The 17,276-nt window shown below is 39.9% G+C and overlaps 1 protein-coding gene across 2 annotated transcripts in view; it reads left to right on the top strand.

Moving 5' to 3' along the window:
- The first annotated feature begins 7,606 nt into the window (after positions 1-7,606).
- tspan11 (tetraspanin 11) overlaps positions 7,607-17,276 on the top strand; it is a 48,257-nt gene continuing 38,587 nt past the window's right edge. For both annotated transcript variants that reach the window (XM_080421822.1, XM_080421821.1), the window contains exon 1: positions 7,607-7,726. The gene's annotated coding sequence lies outside the window, so the exon portion shown is untranslated. The remainder of the gene's footprint in view (positions 7,727-17,276) is intronic.

The raw sequence follows: 17,276 nt of genomic DNA, 5'->3' as shown, positions 1-17,276 counted from the left end.
AGTGGTTAATATATGTTTTGTAACAATCAAAATCTACAAAGTATAGCCTAACTAGTAACTAATGTTTTCAAATAAAAGTATAATATTTGCATCTGGAGTATAAGTGCAAGTTTTCAGTAAAAGTACAGAAAAATTGGAAATACTCCAGTAAAGGAAAAATACTTCAGAAGAATTGTACTTAAGTAGCCTACAGTACTTGAGTAAATGTACTTTTTACACCACTGCTAATCTTGTAATTCATCATCTCTGCTACCCACTCACTCACCACCAGTTGCCTCTTCTTTAACACCTACTAACTGAACCCTCTTGGGTTTCCTACAGTGGAGGAGGGAAGGGAATACATTTATTTTCTCTGGCAAACCAATGACGTTTCTTCTTGGTAATAAAACGCCTTTGCAGAACTCCTCAGTAGGCTGTAGTTGATCCTAACAGTCTGACCATAGGCTATTAGCCAGGTTTCTTTGGGGTGCATGGGGGAGGGGGGGGGGGGGAAATGATAACATGTCTGTATCACTATTGTACATTTTCACCCACAAACCAGTTGTGGGAAAAGTACTCAAATGTTTTACTTAAGTCAAAGTATCAATACTGCAATGTAGAAGTACTCCGTTTTTCACTTGATTTACTTGAGTACAAAAGTATTTGTATCAAAATATACTTAAAGTACAGAAGTAAAAGTACTCATTGTGAATAATGTCCCATTTCACAAGTTTTTGTGAGCTTGTAGATCTATTTTCAAATGGCCGAAATGGATATAGGGCTAAAGTGTTCAGTGTGTTTTGCTATAATAATTGAGGTCTAACTAAAGTTTTCAAAGTATTGGAGTAAAAGTACAATATTTTCCTCGGAGATGTAGTGGAGTAGATGTAAAAGTATAGAGAGTTGGAAATACTCCAGTAAAGTAAAAGTACCTCAAAAGTACTTCAGTAAATGTACTTAGTTACTTTACACCACTGCCACAAACCCATCAACCCACTCACTCACTCACTCACTCACTCACTCACTCACTCACTCACTCACTCACTCACTCACTCACTCACTCACTCACTCACTTCACTTCACTTCACCCAGCCAGCCACTCAACCAACCACTGGGCTATTCAACAATACTTACGTAAAAGATAAAGATAAATGAATGACAAATTCACTTTCATAACAGGTTTTATTCATATTATTTTATGTAGCAGTGTCACTAATTTATAGCATCACACACACACACACACACACACACACACACACACACACACACACACACACACACACACACACACACACACACACACACACACACACACACACACACACACACACACACACACACACAAAAAAGGCACACACACACACACACACACACACACACACACACACACACACACACACACAAGCAAGCAATGTAGAGGCAGGAGTGAAGCTACAGTAAGAGCAGTGGGCCGTGACTGTATGGGTCATAATTTGATGCCATCCACAGTAAATGTGTTATGTGTTACTTAGCGATTTGTAAACCATGTGCCGTCGACCAGAACCACGACTCACTAAGGCTTATTTAGGATGTTAGGTGGCTTTTTCGTTACACACGACATACCCCATCCTGTAAGGTTACACCCCTGCCCCATCCTGTAAAGGCAGCTCTCCACCGCACCGGCATCGGCCCGACTCGGAAGGCGTTGGAAAGCATCTCCTGCTGACAACCTGCCGACAACCTGTTGTAGATATAGCGCCATGCCATTGGGTCGGGACTTCTAGATTACCGTCGTACAACGACTGAGCACCTTCGGTCGTGATAGCCATGGGGTAGGCTGCCCTAGCGCGTCTGATATCTGAGGGGGGGGTTCAAAATCTACGGAGACAAATTCTGCGAGATCCCATTGGTTCACCGATCTGTCCGTCAGCCCCCCGCCCCATGCCCCTCCTCCTCCCCCGATATGCAGCATCGAGAGCCCTGACGTCACACATTTGGAGCGACGCCCACTGCACTCTGGTTGGTTGGGGAAATGAAACCCTTCCTATGCCAGAAACGTCACCAGGCTGGTCCAGGCTCTTATTTTTGAGCAAAACGCGAAGGAAAATAAATGCCTGGAGATCGAGGCTATAGCCATGGGGTAGTGAGGTGAATCAAAGCACGAGTTGCTGCCCCTTCCCCAGCCCCAGTTATCAGACGCATGTGTATTGAAGTTTCACGGCAATAGCTCCAACAGGGCATGTGTTATACTGGTTCAAAGTTTTGCATTCAATTGAATGCTATAGCGCCACCCTTTGGTCAATGGTGGTGGGTTTCGTGTCTTCGACACTTGACATAGCCGTCTACCATATTGCAGAGTTTCGTAAAAAACGACTGCATGGTTAGGCTAATTATGCCATTTATGCGTAAAACGGTGGAAGAATAATAATAAAAGGTAGAGAAACAAGAAGGGACCATTAGCACCACGTGCTTGGCCCCTTAAATAGTCTGCACCTATAGCCCAGCTCTGAGATGGTATGTAGAAGTGGCAGTGGTGGAAAAAGTACTCAAATGTTTTACTTTACTTTAGTAAAAGTATCAATACTGCATTACAGAAATACTCTGTTACAAGTAAAAGTCCGGAATTCAAAATGTACTTGAGTAAAAGTACAAAAGTATTGGCATCAAAATGTACTTAAAGTACCAAACGTAAAAGTACTAATTACGCAGAATTAAGTTTTCAAATGTATAAAAATCTTTTGAAAATAGCAGATCTACAAGATCACAATGCGTGTCATCGTGACGCATTGTGAGCTTGTAGATCGGCTATTTTCAAGTGGCCAAAATGTATATAGGGCTGAAGTGGGTAATGTATGTTTTGTAATAATAATCAAAATCTACAAAGTAGGCTAACTATTATAAGTGTTCAAATAATTGTAGTGGAGTAAAAGTACAATATTTGCCTCTGAGATGTAGTGGAGTAGAAGTAAAAGTATTGGAAATTGGAAATACTCAAGTAAAGTACAAATACCTCAACATTGTACTTAAGTGCAGTACTTAGGTAAATCTACTTAGTTACTTTCCACCACTGAGAAGTGGTTAGTATTTAATGACCTTGGTCATAAAGGCTTCCTCTCGGCTAGGGTCAAAGGTGAAGGATATCTCTAATACAGACCCCTGGACTCTTCATCAACCACAACATCATGTATTAGCTGTCAAAGATGTAAAGATGTCTGGGTTATCACAGAGATGGAACATGGATGAAATGACACGGGAATTATTGCACATTCTCACGGAGGATGCATGATATTTTGATACTGTGCGTCCTCTGCAACGAGTTCCACTATTCTGTCATGACGTGCTATGTACATCTCTTTGTATGCATAGCAGCCATTCAAGATGTGTGACAGTGTTTCAGGGACCTGTGGTGTGGTGCCAGCAATGAGGGACCTGAGTGGAGGGGAACCAGATAGAAAGGCAGACACAAACACACACACACAGGCACACACACAGGCACACGCACGCACCACACACGCACGCACGCACGCACACACACACACAGGGGCGTCATGGCCATTCACTGTGCGTACGACGCGACACCCTCACTCTCACAGATCCGTGATTTCATACCCCCCACTTTTTGAAAAAAAAAAATATATATATTTTTTGATAATAAATCGGTAAAATCAGGCAAAAATAAGAATTAAATAACCTAACCCTAACCCTAAAACCGAAATAAAGTAACCAAAACTCGAAAAAAAAACTAACAAAATCCGCCAAAAAAAACATTTGTTTACATTTGACAGTTACAAATGTTTTTCACGCTTTTTCAAAAATAGCAGATCTACAAGCTCATAGCGCGGCACTCGGTGCCGCGCTATGAGCTTGTATATCTGCTATTTTTGAATAGCCAAAGTGTAAAGTAAGGGGTATAGTCCACCGAAAGTCCATCCCCCCACCTTCTGAGAGCCCGTGACGTCCCTGCACACACACACACACACACACGCACGCACGCACGCACACACACACACACACACACACACACACACACACACACACACACACACACACACACACCACAGTCCAATGCACATCATGTTTGTTTTTCTCTTCAACCAGTTTGCTTTTGACTGTGTGTGTGTTCAGCCGTGGCCCCTGGCTGTTCAAACCCTGCCGAGAGAGAGAGTTTACAGCAGCAAAGAATGAGCCGTGATGATGAGCCCGATTCATACTTTGTCTACAAGCTCACAACGCGTCGCAGATTCGACGCATTGTGAGCGTGTAGGTCTGCTATTTTTGGCCGCGAGAGACACCGTCATGCGATGGTTCATGAATTAGGCCATAAAATCAACAACAGTGGAAAGGAGCTCTGCACAGGCATAGAAATGAGCTGATTTCAGGGGGCTGCTGCGTGGGGTCAACATCACTGGTGGAAGAAGTACAGTAGGCCTACTCAGATGTTTCACTAAAGTAAAAGTAGAAAAAACACAATGTAGACAATACTATGTTATGTTTACTAAGTATAGGCTAAAACTCCTGGATTCAAAGTTTTACTTGATTGAAGTAAGTGTTTGTCTCAAAATATACTGTATGCAGAATGTGCCATTTCACAGTTTTAAAATGTGTCCGTTCTTTCTTTTTAATTGCGTACCTACAAGCTCACAACACTCAACTATGCAATGTGTTGTGAATATAGCCAAAGTATGAAATAGGGTTTAATTGGTTTAATTTATGTTTTATACAAAATAATCTAAGAAAGTGTTTTCAAGTAACTGTAGTGGAGTAAAAGGTTTGGAAAATGTACTCAGAGATGTAGAATTATAGTTGTGTCCATTGGATAATGGAAATACTCAAGTAAAGTAAACATACTACAAAATTGTATTTAAAGTGCAGTAAGTTGTGCCATGATGCATTATTAACTTGAGAGATTTCAAGTTATGTGACGAGACCTCAAAGTCTTTGTTCTTTTTTTCCTTTGTGTCAGTAAGAACTTGGTTTGATGGATGGAGTCTTCCTCGCCGATCATGTTTGTGCAGACAGCTTGTCAGCAGTGCAGGTCCATGACCACGGAGATCATTTCCCAAACCCACTAGCAGTCCATCTACCACTAATGGCTTGCTGGCTTTATTGGGTTACTGAGGTGGAGAAAAAGGGTAAATAGTACATAGAGCAGGGATCTTCAATGTTTTTTCAGGCTAAGGACCCCTTTGCTGAGAGAGAGATGTAGTAACTCTGAGGACCCCCCCCCCCCCCTATAGAGGTACCGGACAGTGTTGCCAGATTATGCGAGAGAAATAACAAACCAGGTCTGGAAAAACAAGCCCATGTCCCAATTTTGGGCATGGGCAAATAATTTAAAATTTTAACTTTAAAGCAAATCTACAAGCTCACGATGCGCCGCGATACGACCAGTTGTGAGCTTGTAGATCCGCTATTTTTGCAATTTTTAAAATAAGGCTAAAGTTATTCATTCATAATGTATTTTGTATTTTGGGTCCCAAGGTGACATAAAATGCCTCTTTTGGGTATCGAGCTGAAAAAGTTTGGGGAACCCCTGATCTAAGGCAGTGCTTCTCAACCTTTTCAGGCCGCGAGCCCCCAAATAATCAAATTTGAACTGGGCACCCCCTAATAATCATATTTGAACTGAACCAAGCACTTGGAATTGTAGGAGTTGAGGCATTACATTTTGTTTGACTCGGTTCCACAGATAAATATTGTGAAAATAGCAGATCTATTGGCTATTTTCAAAATGTTTGCCTCTTTCCTTTATTATTTGACAATTTGGCAAATGTTGGACCAGCTTTTATAGTATAATTTCTAGGAGAAGGCCTATAGTTACTTTTGATGCAGTAATGGTCTTTTTGTTTTGTTTTGTTTTATTTTTAACGTTTAAAAATGTCTCAAAAGTCCTTAAATTGTCACTTCACTGTCATCTGGGGACCCCCAAAAAAATCATGTGTGGACCCCCCTGGAGGTCCCGACCCACATGTTGAGAACCACTGATCAAAGGTCATGATTCATGATCCTCTGCTGGGAGGAGAGGTTTGGCATATGGGGCTCACAAGCCTTCTACAGCAGCAGTGGTTCTCAAAGTGAGGTCCAGGGACCCCCAGGGGTCCTTCCAGGGGGTCCCCAGCCAAATGATTGATAGTTAGGAACCAAAAGGACCCTTATGGGTCTGTGCCTCTGAGAGTGTACAATTGGAACCAAATGGACCCATTAGGGTCCACATAAATAAATAAAACATGAACAAATACATAAATAAATGAATATATTAAAAAAAATGTAAATTGTCACATAAATAAATACATTTAAACATTTATTTTTTATATTTATTTGTATATGTATTATTTATTTTAGCATTTCTTGCTTTATTCATTCATTTATTTTTTAGATATGGCATTTTTGGTATTCCATAAAAATGACCCCCCCCCCCCCCAAAAGAAAATGTTTTCTGTACTGTTATTGCTACTAGTGTTGATTGTTTGGTATATTATTGTATGTCTTGATGAATTGAATGGAAACAAGCCCTATGGCTTTTTGTGTTATCCTTTTAGCATCATTGTATAATCGTACCACTGTACTTTTTGCAACCCCCCCCCCCCCCACCCTAATAAGCTAGCACTTTGAATTGGAGGAGTTGAGGCATTACATTTAGTTTGACTAGGTTCCACAGATACATGTTGTGAAAATAGCAGATCTACAAGCTCACAACACCTCGCAATGATCGTCTATTTTCAGAATTGTAGGTATTAAAAAGGTATTTAAAGTCCTTAAATTGTCACTTCACTGTCGTCTGGGGACCCCCCCAAAATCATGTGGGGGGGACCCCCTTGGGGTCCCGACCCACAAGTTGAGAACCACTGCTTTATACAGCCTTTCCCCCCCTTTTCTTTTTAACTACTATTGCAGTAGTGAGTGACTATAAATAAAGGCATTTTGCTACACACATGTGCGTGGTGGTAATGTAATCTCGTTACCAGTGGTGGAAAGTAACTAAGTACATTTACTTAAGTACTGTGCTTAAGTACAATTTTGAGGTATTTGTACTTTACTTGAGTATTTCCAATTTCCAATACTTTTACTTCTACTCCACTACATCTCAGAGGCAAATATTGTACTTTTACTCCACTACATTTACTTGAAAACTTTCGTTACTAGTTACTTTTCAGAAATAAATTATGATATAATGAAACATACATTAAACCACTTTAAACCTATTTCATACATAGGCTATTTGAAAATAGCAGATCTACAAGCTCACAACGCGTCGCATCGCGACGCGTTGTGAGCTTGTAGATCGGCTATTTTCAAATATTTAGTACTTTTACTTTTGGTACTCGAAGTACATTTTGATGCCAATACTTTTCTACTTTTACTCAAGTAAATTTTGAATTCTAGACTTTTACTTGTAACAGAGTATTTTTATATTGCAGTATTGGTACTTTTACTTAAGTAAATAATTTGAGTACTTTTTCCACCACTGGTTGTGAGTGACTATAAATAAAGGCATTTTGCTGCACACATGTGCGTGGTGGTAATGTAATCTCGTTACATTGTAACCAGGGGCTGTGTGTGATGTGAATATGAATGGCATTCAGTGGGTGTGGGCGTGTCTTGTTCATTATACTCAACCCCACGTTGACCCTTCTTCCCTCCATCGCCACAGTAACACACTCTCTCTCTCTCTCTCTCTCTGTCTGGACGCGGATCACCGCTTCAGTGAATAATAACCCGTACCACCACACACTCACTACACGTTTCTCCTTCCTACCCAGCTGTACAGGTGAGTAGGAATAAAAATGTGTTTTTATTATGCACAGATCAGAGATCAGTGCGGTATGGGTAGCCTAGGCTACAGTGGTGGAAAAAGTACTCAAATTCTTTACTTAAGTAAAAGTACCAATACTGCAAAATAAAAATACTCTGTTACAAGTAAAAGACCAGAATTCAAAATTTACTTGAGTAAAAGTACAAAAGTATTGGCATCAAAATGTACTTAAAGTACCAAAAGTAAAAGTACTAAAATGTTTGAAAATAGCAGATCTACAAGCTCACAACGCGTCGCTTCGCGACGCGTTGTGAGCTTGTAGATCGGCTATTTTCAAATAGCCTATGTATAAAATAGGGCTAAAGTGGTTAATGTATGTTTTATTATATCATAGTTTATATCTGAAAAGTAACTAGTAACTAAAGTTTTCAAGTAAATGTAGTGGAGTAAAAGTACAATATTTGCCTCTGAGATGTAGTGGAGTAGAAGTAAAAGTATTGGAAATTGGAAATACTCAAGTAAAGTACAAATACCTCAAAATTGTACAAAAAAGTACAGTACTTAAGTAAATGTACTTAGTTACTTTCCACCACTGCTAGGCTACCGTAATGCACCAAACTTTGTCGTGCACACAACGCAGCAAACGCACTGAAAACAACGAAAGCAGGTGGAGAGATTTATACTTACTTTCTTTTCATAAACGGTAAGGAAAATAATAGATTTTTAGGCTACAGCCTCGATAAAATACATCTATGATAGTCTTGATCCAAGGCTAACGTTGTAAATGTATTTACACAGGCAAGAACGTCGCTGTTCAACTATAGCCCTGATAGGTGACTGTCATATCATGACGGCGGTCATGGATGAACTTCAAACTGGTGTTTACATTTTCTCTATTTACAACCCGTGCATCTACATAAACGTTCATATTTCAAATATAAAGTACTTACCCTCATGGCCACGGATTTTACAATTCTGTACGGGTCCTCAGAAGTACCCGTATATTCCGTGTTGTTCAATGAAAAGCATTTTAATCCGATTGATGTCCATTTTATCACAGAGTTGTAATGTATCAGAGTGCAGTACAGCTCCCAACCGATAGGGTCGCGCTGTTGAAAGTATGGAGAAAATACAAAGAAAATGGCTACCGATCGGATTAAAATGCTTTTTATTGAACAATACGGAATATACGGGTACTTCTGATGGCCCGAACATAATTGTAACATCCGTGGCCACGGGGTAAACATATTTGAAAACTGAACGTTTATATGTACGGGCCAAAAAGGGAGAAAGTGCAAACACCAGGTTGAAGTTTCGTCATGACTGTCAATCATGTTTCAGGGCTAGTTGCGCACCGTATCGGGCTCTCAACATTTCTGGTTGAGCGGAGTCCCTCAGGGCTCTCTGCTAGTGTAGTTTCTGTTATTTGTGCTGAAAGCTTTTGCAGAAAATAGCAGAGCGACAAGCTCACAACTGCGAGGCGTTGTGAGCTTGTCGATCTGCTATTTTCTGCAAAAGCTTTCCCCACAATACTGATGCTGGGGTTTAAGTGGTTAATTTATGCGGTTGCATTGAATGTAAACAATGTCCCACTGCAGACAGTCTGTCCCGTTGGCAGACAGTAACGGGAAGAGTGGGCACCTTGAAGTAAATTTGGATATTTCCCCCAAAATGTAAACAAAAAAAAATACAATATTTGGAAAATTCTCTTAAAGGAGTAGTTCACCCAAAAAATGAATTATTTTCTATCAATGGACCCTTCGCTAAGCCCCACCCACTCCACTCTGTGACTGGTGGTGCGAAGTTAGTCACACCCAGGCCTGGCAGCGCCTGGCAATCTCTGCTTCTCACCCATTGACTTGCATGTTAAATGACGGCTTTTCCCCTTAAAAATAATCGATCATTTCAGCAGCAATAGCTTCAAAATCTCTTCTAAATCTAGTCAACAAGGCCTGCAGTAGGCTATGCACTGGACAAATGTGCATGACATTATTTCAATAAACTAAAAACACGGGAAATGTTAGAGGGAGTAATAGCCATGGATACACGACGGTCGTCTGTCTCCACCGTCATGGATGAATTTCAACCTGGTGTTTGCACTTTCTCCATTTATAGCTCGTACATCTACAGAAACGTTCATATTTCAAATATAAAGTGCTTATCCTAGCTGTAGTATACAACCCTCGTAGACGTATTTATGATTCTGACGTTTTCAATCTACGAGAGTTGTAGGGTGCACTTCCTATAGTGCTTTGGACTTTCTGCACTATGCCCCGTAGACACTCCAAACATTGTACAAAATGAAAATAAGGTGCTTACCGCTGAGCCCCAAATGTTAACTGGGTCTACGGGGTAGTAGTGTAATGTAATAATCCATATCTTTCAATAAAGAAGTGTTTTAATGCCGTCTGTGGCCGATTCTGTCGGAAGTTCCCAATGGGCGGTAGTGACGGGTAGTGACGGGGCGCATCCGGTGGAACCCGGAATTACACTAAATGTAAACAGGAAGTAAACGAGGGTGAAAAAATGGCGTTCGGCCACAGACGGCATTAAAACACTTCTTCATTGAAAGATATGGATTATTACATTACACTACTACCCCGTAGAGACAGTTAACATTTGGGGCTCGGCGGTAAGCACCTTTATTTTCATTTTGTACAATGTTTGGAGTGTCTACGGGGCATAGTGCAGAAAGTCCAAAGCACTATAGGAAGTGCACCCTACAACTCTCGTAGATTGAAAACGTCAGAATCATAAATACGTCTACGAGGGTTGTATACTACAGCTATGCTTATCCCATGGCCACGGATGTTACATTTATGTACGGGCTCTCAAAAGTACCCGTATCATCCGTATTGTTCAATAAAAAGCATTTTAATCTGATCGGTGGCCATTTTCTCCATATGCTTTCAACAAAGCGACCCTATCGGTTGGTAGGTGTATTGCACTCTGATACATTATAACTCTATGAGAAAATGGCCACCGATCGGATTAAAATGCTTTTTAGTGAACAATACAGAATATACGGGTACTTTTGAGAGTCCCGTGCATCATTTTAACATCCGTGGCCATAGGGTAAGCAATTTATATTTGAAATCTGAACGTTTATATATATGTACGGACCGTAAATGGAGAAAGTGCAAACACCAGGTTGAAGTTGATCCATGACTGTAACAGGAGTTTTCATGTACCGCAGGGTAAGACTACAGTAGCAGTTAATAAATAGACGAACAAATGAATGAATATACTCGTGCGGAATCCGAAACAGGCAGCGCTGTGATTCTGAATTTTGTTACGATCACGGTGATTAGTATCCTATTATTGACACCACCTGGGCGAGTGAGTCGTGTCGTGTAACTTTCCTGACATTAAGCTGTGTATGTGTTCAACAACACAGCCATATTCAGCCTTGCAGTTTAAGTGCAGATTTCAGCTTGGGAAAAGCAGCCTCCAACGGGTTTGGGTACGTGGTTCATAGTCACCATTGCGTTATCGTGGTATTCCTATTCTTGCTATTATGTTGCAAATGATTGTGTGTGTGCGGGCGAAATAACATTGACAGCTATGGCAGGTGACGAAAGCTTGCCAGACCTGTGCCAGGCTAACAACGGTTGCTAAGGTGGCATTGGACAATCGCTTTTGGGGTGGGGTTTAGCGAAGGGTCCATTGCACACCCCATGAAGCCTTGAATCCATGGATTTTTTTTTTGTGGCATTCCTAAGCCAATAATTTGATTCCCGTCTCCTACCGGCTAATGTATCCGGTAGGAGACACAAAGTAGATTGTTTGTGTCTACCGGATACACACCCGGTCATCAAATTATTGGCTTAGGAATTCCACAAAAAAAAAAAAAAATCCATGAATTCAAGGCTTCATGGGGTGTGCAATTGATAGAAAATATGTCATTTTTTGGGTGAACTCCTCCTTTAAGTCATGTAAAGTATTCATGATTAGAACATGATTGAACATTTGACATTTAAGGCCTATCTATTTCTACTGTTGCTACAAAACCATACCGTCATTTAGGCATAAACATGAAGTTGAAGGGTACATTTAGGTCTGATCATGATGTGCTGTGCATGCTGAAATCATGTGTACTCTTACAATATTTAAGACCAGTTTTTAAATAGCAAATTCTTTACCATTTTGGACGAAATAGCCAATTTTACATCCAGGTGCCCACTCTTGCCTAGTGCCCACTCTTCTTGTATCCTTGGAGAGTGGAGACGCCCCTTTGTAAACCTTCAATAGACCAATTATTTGTTTACCAACATTGAGACTGGATGCACAGGTGATTGTTTTATGCAATCAATTCTCAACCTGTTGTTTTGGGGTGCGCTGGTTTCAGCACACCCCAACCCCCTCTTGTGTGTTGGCTAGTGCTGCGCGCCCTAGCGAGACCTGACAGAATGGGTTTCATTTGCAACCAGTATGACGCTTGCATCCAGTGTGACGTCGTCTGTTAAGGGGTCTGGAGAAGGGCTTATTATACGCACACGAGTTGGAGTAGACGACCACACTGATGTCCAGTGTCCACACAACTACCATTTTTTATCCATAATTGAGCAGCTAAACTGTCTCACTGTCTTCCCCAAAGACATTAAATGGCCTCTCCGGCTATTATGTAATTACGATTAGCTGCTGCGGATGTTATCCTGCTATTTAGATGTATACAATGTTTGTTATTTCCCATCAAGCAAAACACAGACCCATGCACAACATGGAACTCTATTGTTTCATGAAACTACGTTGTTTCACGAAACTGTATTGTTTCCTATTGTATTATTTCCTCTCTGTCAGTTGATGGCAGAGGTGGACGAAGTATCCCAGTACCTGAGTAAGAGTACAGATACTCCTGGTCAAATTTACTCCACTGCATGTAAAAGTAGCTCAGTCAAAATGTTACTTAAGTAAGAGTAAAAAAGTCATTGCTTTTAAATATACTTAAGTATTCAAAAGTACATGCTTTTAAAAATACTTAAAAGTACAAATAAAAGTACATGCTTTTAAACATGCTTAAAGTACAAGTAAAAGTAGATGTAAATTTCTTATTTTTGATATCAATGAATTGCTGCAATGTTTTCACAATGAATTTATAGGACTCTTGTTTCAGAGAAGTAACACTCTGCAACAATCTGCACTGCATGCACTGATGTGCTTATAGAACCACTACGTTATACAAAGTCTGCAGAAACGCCTATAAAAACATAGAAATGACTGAGGAACCAGAACTAAATACTTTTACTCCTATACGCCCATACAAGATGTAACAAAGAGGCGAGTAAAAGTAATAGTACTAAAATGTTTGTTTAACAACGCGTCGCGTCGCGAGCTTGTAGATCGGCTATTTTCAAATAGCCGATGTATAAAATAGGGCTAAAGTGGTTAATGTATGTTTTAAAATGTAATAATTTATACCTGCAAAGTAACTAGTAACTAAAGTTTTCAAATAATTGTATTGGAGTAAAAGTACAATATTTGCCTCTGAGATGTTGTGGAGTAAAAGTATTGAATATTGGAAATACTCCAGTAAAGTAGTGTAATTAAGTACAGTACTTGAGTAAATGTACTTGTACACCACTGCTAAAGAGCTGGAGACGGGGAAACCACCCCTTACTGAACAAACACTCTATAGCAATGATTGCCATGGGAATATGGAGCTTTACCGTGTGTTTCCACTTACGTGAAATATTACTATCACGCTTAGTAGATATGAACGTGACTATTGTGTCCCTAAAAAGCAAGTTGCAAGAAGCCAATGCTTTTAGTGGTAGGAGAAAGCAAATAAAATACAATGTACATGCCACAGTAGATGGAGTGAAGGGTTTCTAGTGAGACATTCATTCACCTAGGTTTTCAGCAGTGATGGAAGAAGTACTCACATGTTTTACTGAAGTAAAAGTATCAATACTGCAATGTAGAGACACTCTGTTACGAGTAAAAGTCTGGAATTAAAGAATTACTTGAGTAAAAGAACAAAAGTATCGGCATCAAAATATAAAGTACCAAAAGTAAAAGTACTCATTGTGCAGAATGTCCCATTTCACATGAACAAAATGTTCAAAATGTTTAAAACATCTTTTGAAAATAGCCGATATACAAGCTCACAATGCGTCACGATGCGACGCATTGAGAACTTGCAGATTGTAGATCTGCTATTTTCAAATGGCCGAAATATATATATATATATATATATATATATATATATAGGGCTAAAGTGGTTAGTGTGTTTGTAATCAAATCTACAAATAACGAGTAACTTCAGTTTTCCTATCATTATAGTGGAGTAAAAAGTACAATATTTTCCTCTGAGATTTAGTGGATGTAGATTGTAAATACTGAAGAAAGTAAAAATACCTCAACATTGTACTTAAGTAGGCCTATAGTACTTGAGTACATGTACTTTGTTTCTTCACACCACTGGTTTTCAGTGTCTTTAGTATAAGAGCCACAATAGAATAGAAATGTGATCCTGATGGAATGGTACAGTTAAGCCTTGAGCACATAGTATCAGATTTCTCACCAATCTCTCTTGAGATTTGCAACCCGATCCGTATATTCAGCCCATGTGTTTTTGTTGACACATGGACAATTAGGAGCATCTGTGTGGGAGAAAGATGACAATTGCCATAATTGTATTTTGATGGGGGGTATATTATAAATAGGCTCTGATAGCTTTGGGTAAACCACACTGACATCGCTTTTTACAGTGACTTATTCTCTGGAATACCAATGCATGTTTGTGCTGTGGCATTACCTGTTATTTAAATGACCAGATTTCGTAATAAGAAGACTTTGCCTATTGATTGATTGAATAGTTTATTAGTCAGAAATGTAAAGGGCACATGGTACAGTAAGACGTTAAAGATAAATGTCTTACTTTTTAGTCCTGGGGACTTGTTGTCATTGTGGTCCTACAGTATGTATTGAATTCATCAACATAGCATGCAAATTAACACAATAATACACGTCATCAACAAATACAAACACTGTGTACAAAAGAGATGGGAAAATGTACATTTTGTGGTTTCCTGATGGATGTTTTTTCAGGCCAATTTAGAAAGAAACCAGTGTTCCGCATCCTTAGATGGATGGTGTCGGGGCATTCCACATTTTGGAGGCAGAGCAATAGAAATGTTCCCATGTTTGTTCTAGATTTGGTGGCACAAGATCATGTTCGCTCCCTCTAGTGTTGTTGTGGCTGTGGGTGTCACTCACTTAGGAGAAGTAGTTCGACAAACAAAATATCTGGAAAACCACAGGCTGGAAGGCCATGGAATTTGCCGAGCACATTGTGTTTTTCATTTTAAAAAAATCGTGCTTCCCGATGAATCAGAAAAGTAATCTGATAGAATAATCGCTGAGAAAATTATCGATTGTTGCAACACCATAATCAACTGTAGCTCTAACTTCAATGTGTCTTGAAACTATTTAGATAGATGGATAGATAGCTACAGTATAATTGAACGAAACTCCGTTCCACTGGCTTACTATAATCTAAAATCTGAAAACTACTCCTGGTTAAAAGAATACTGAAATTCTAGAATACTAAAACCACCACTAATAATATCACAGACAGTTCATAATGAGATGGAAATATTGCACGACAACAAGGAGTCCTCAGCAGCATGTAGGAGCGGCAGTGGCTCAGTGGCTGGTACAGCGGCCGGATGGGAACCGTGAGGTCCCCGGTTCGATCCCGGGCTCCCCCAGAGTTGGTGTCGAAGTGTCCTTTAGCAAGACGCTGAACCCCTAATTGCTCCCGATGAGCAGGTGCCTTGCATGGTTTCCTCCACCATCGGTGTGTGAATGGGTGTGTGAATCAGTGGTGGAAAGTAACTAAGTACATTTACTTAAGTACTGTACTTAAGTACAATTTTGAAGTATTTGTACTTTACATGAGTATTTCCAATTTCCAATACTTTTACTTCTACTCCACTACATCTCAGATGCAAATATTGTACTTTTACTCCACTACAATTATTTGAGAACTTTAGTTACTAGTTACTTTTCAGATATAAATTATGATATTATGAAACATACATTTACCACTTTAGCCCTGTTTTATACATAGGCTATTTGAAAATAGCAGATCTACAAGCTCACAACGTGTCGCGAAGCGACGCGTTGTGAGCTTGTAGATCTGCTATTTTCAAACATTTTAGTACTTTTACTTTTGGTACTTTAAGTACATTTTGATGCCAATACTTTTGTACTTTTACTCAAGTACATTTTTAATTCTGGACTTTTACTTGTAACAGAGTATTTTTATATTGCAGTATTGATACTTTTACTTAAGTAAAGAATTTGAGTACTTTTTCCACCACTGGTGTGAATGGGTGAATATATACGCTATATACAATAAATGCAGTGCACCATTTACCATTTATAGGAGAAAGGATAGAGGCTATTGCACTTATAGAGGATTATTGCACCTGTTTTTTTTAGAGTTCACAACTCGGATGGCTTGGGGAAAGAAACTCTTGCTAAATCTGATGTGGGTGGGTAGGGTCTGTCCCGATGTTATTGGGCTCTTCTCATCCAGCGTAGAGAGGCGTAAACATCTGTAGAATAATGAAAACCTTCTGCTCCGAGCTGCTGGTTTGTATGGGATCCACGCAGTCTGTCAGTCAAAGTGCATGAAGCAGTCCTCCATAATAGACCAGTGGTTCTCAAAGGACCTCCAAATTGATATGTATGTGGCCGTGGACACCGACCTGAAAATGTGTTGTGCCAGGGACCCCCCGGAAGCAAAGATTTGTGTTAATAATGTTAGCCTTAAAAAAAAAATAAGATTTAAAGATTTGCACACATTTTCAAGATTTTTCAAAAAATAGCAGCTCTACAAGCTCATAGCGCAGCACCGAGTGCCGCACTATGAGCTGTTTATGAATAGCCAACTATAAAATATGGATAAAAGGGGTTAAAATGATTGTGACGCTTTATTAACCAATTTTAGCTGGGGACCCCCTCGTATCCCCTCAAGGACCCCTGGGGGTCCCCGGACCCCAATTTGAGAACCAATGCCATAGACTACTCTGAACAATCACTGGTAGAATTTAAGCTTTTTTGCACATTCATGCTCCTTGGAAGATGAACTGGTGACCCCATGACCTTTCGCCCACCAGTGGGATGACAGTGATGGAACATATTTCATGACAGTGCCTCATATTATTTCTGTCCGGCCTACGTTTTTATTTTTTCACAATTTCCGAGGGTCAGTGTGGCTTTGTCTGGCACATGAAGACACATGAAGTTCAGCCAGTGTAATAATCTGTCTAGAGACGATGAGATGTTTTTTTTCTTCTTCATTTTGTCAGGTAAAGAATTATATAACGATTGGGTTGCCGTTTTCAATTTAGCCGAAAGGCTAAATAAGTTTTTGTTTTTGCATAAAAGGAGTGATATGACTTTTCTGCATTCACCCAGCCAGCAGATGGCTTGCTCAGATAAGTAAGTAATCAGTGGGGAGCTGTTAGGGGTTAAAGAGGGTTCGAGGTCGAACCGGTGACCTTCCGAGTACCAGACCCACTCAACTACAGCCGCCCCCAAAACGATAGAGATA

Source organism: Gymnoscopelus braueri (assembly GCF_963280865.1).
Source record: "Gymnoscopelus braueri genome assembly, chromosome: 23".
NCBI lineage: Eukaryota > Metazoa > Chordata > Actinopteri > Myctophiformes > Myctophidae > Gymnoscopelus > Gymnoscopelus braueri.
Note: the sequence above shows the minus strand (reverse complement) of the source record. Positions and strands in the feature narration are given on the sequence as shown.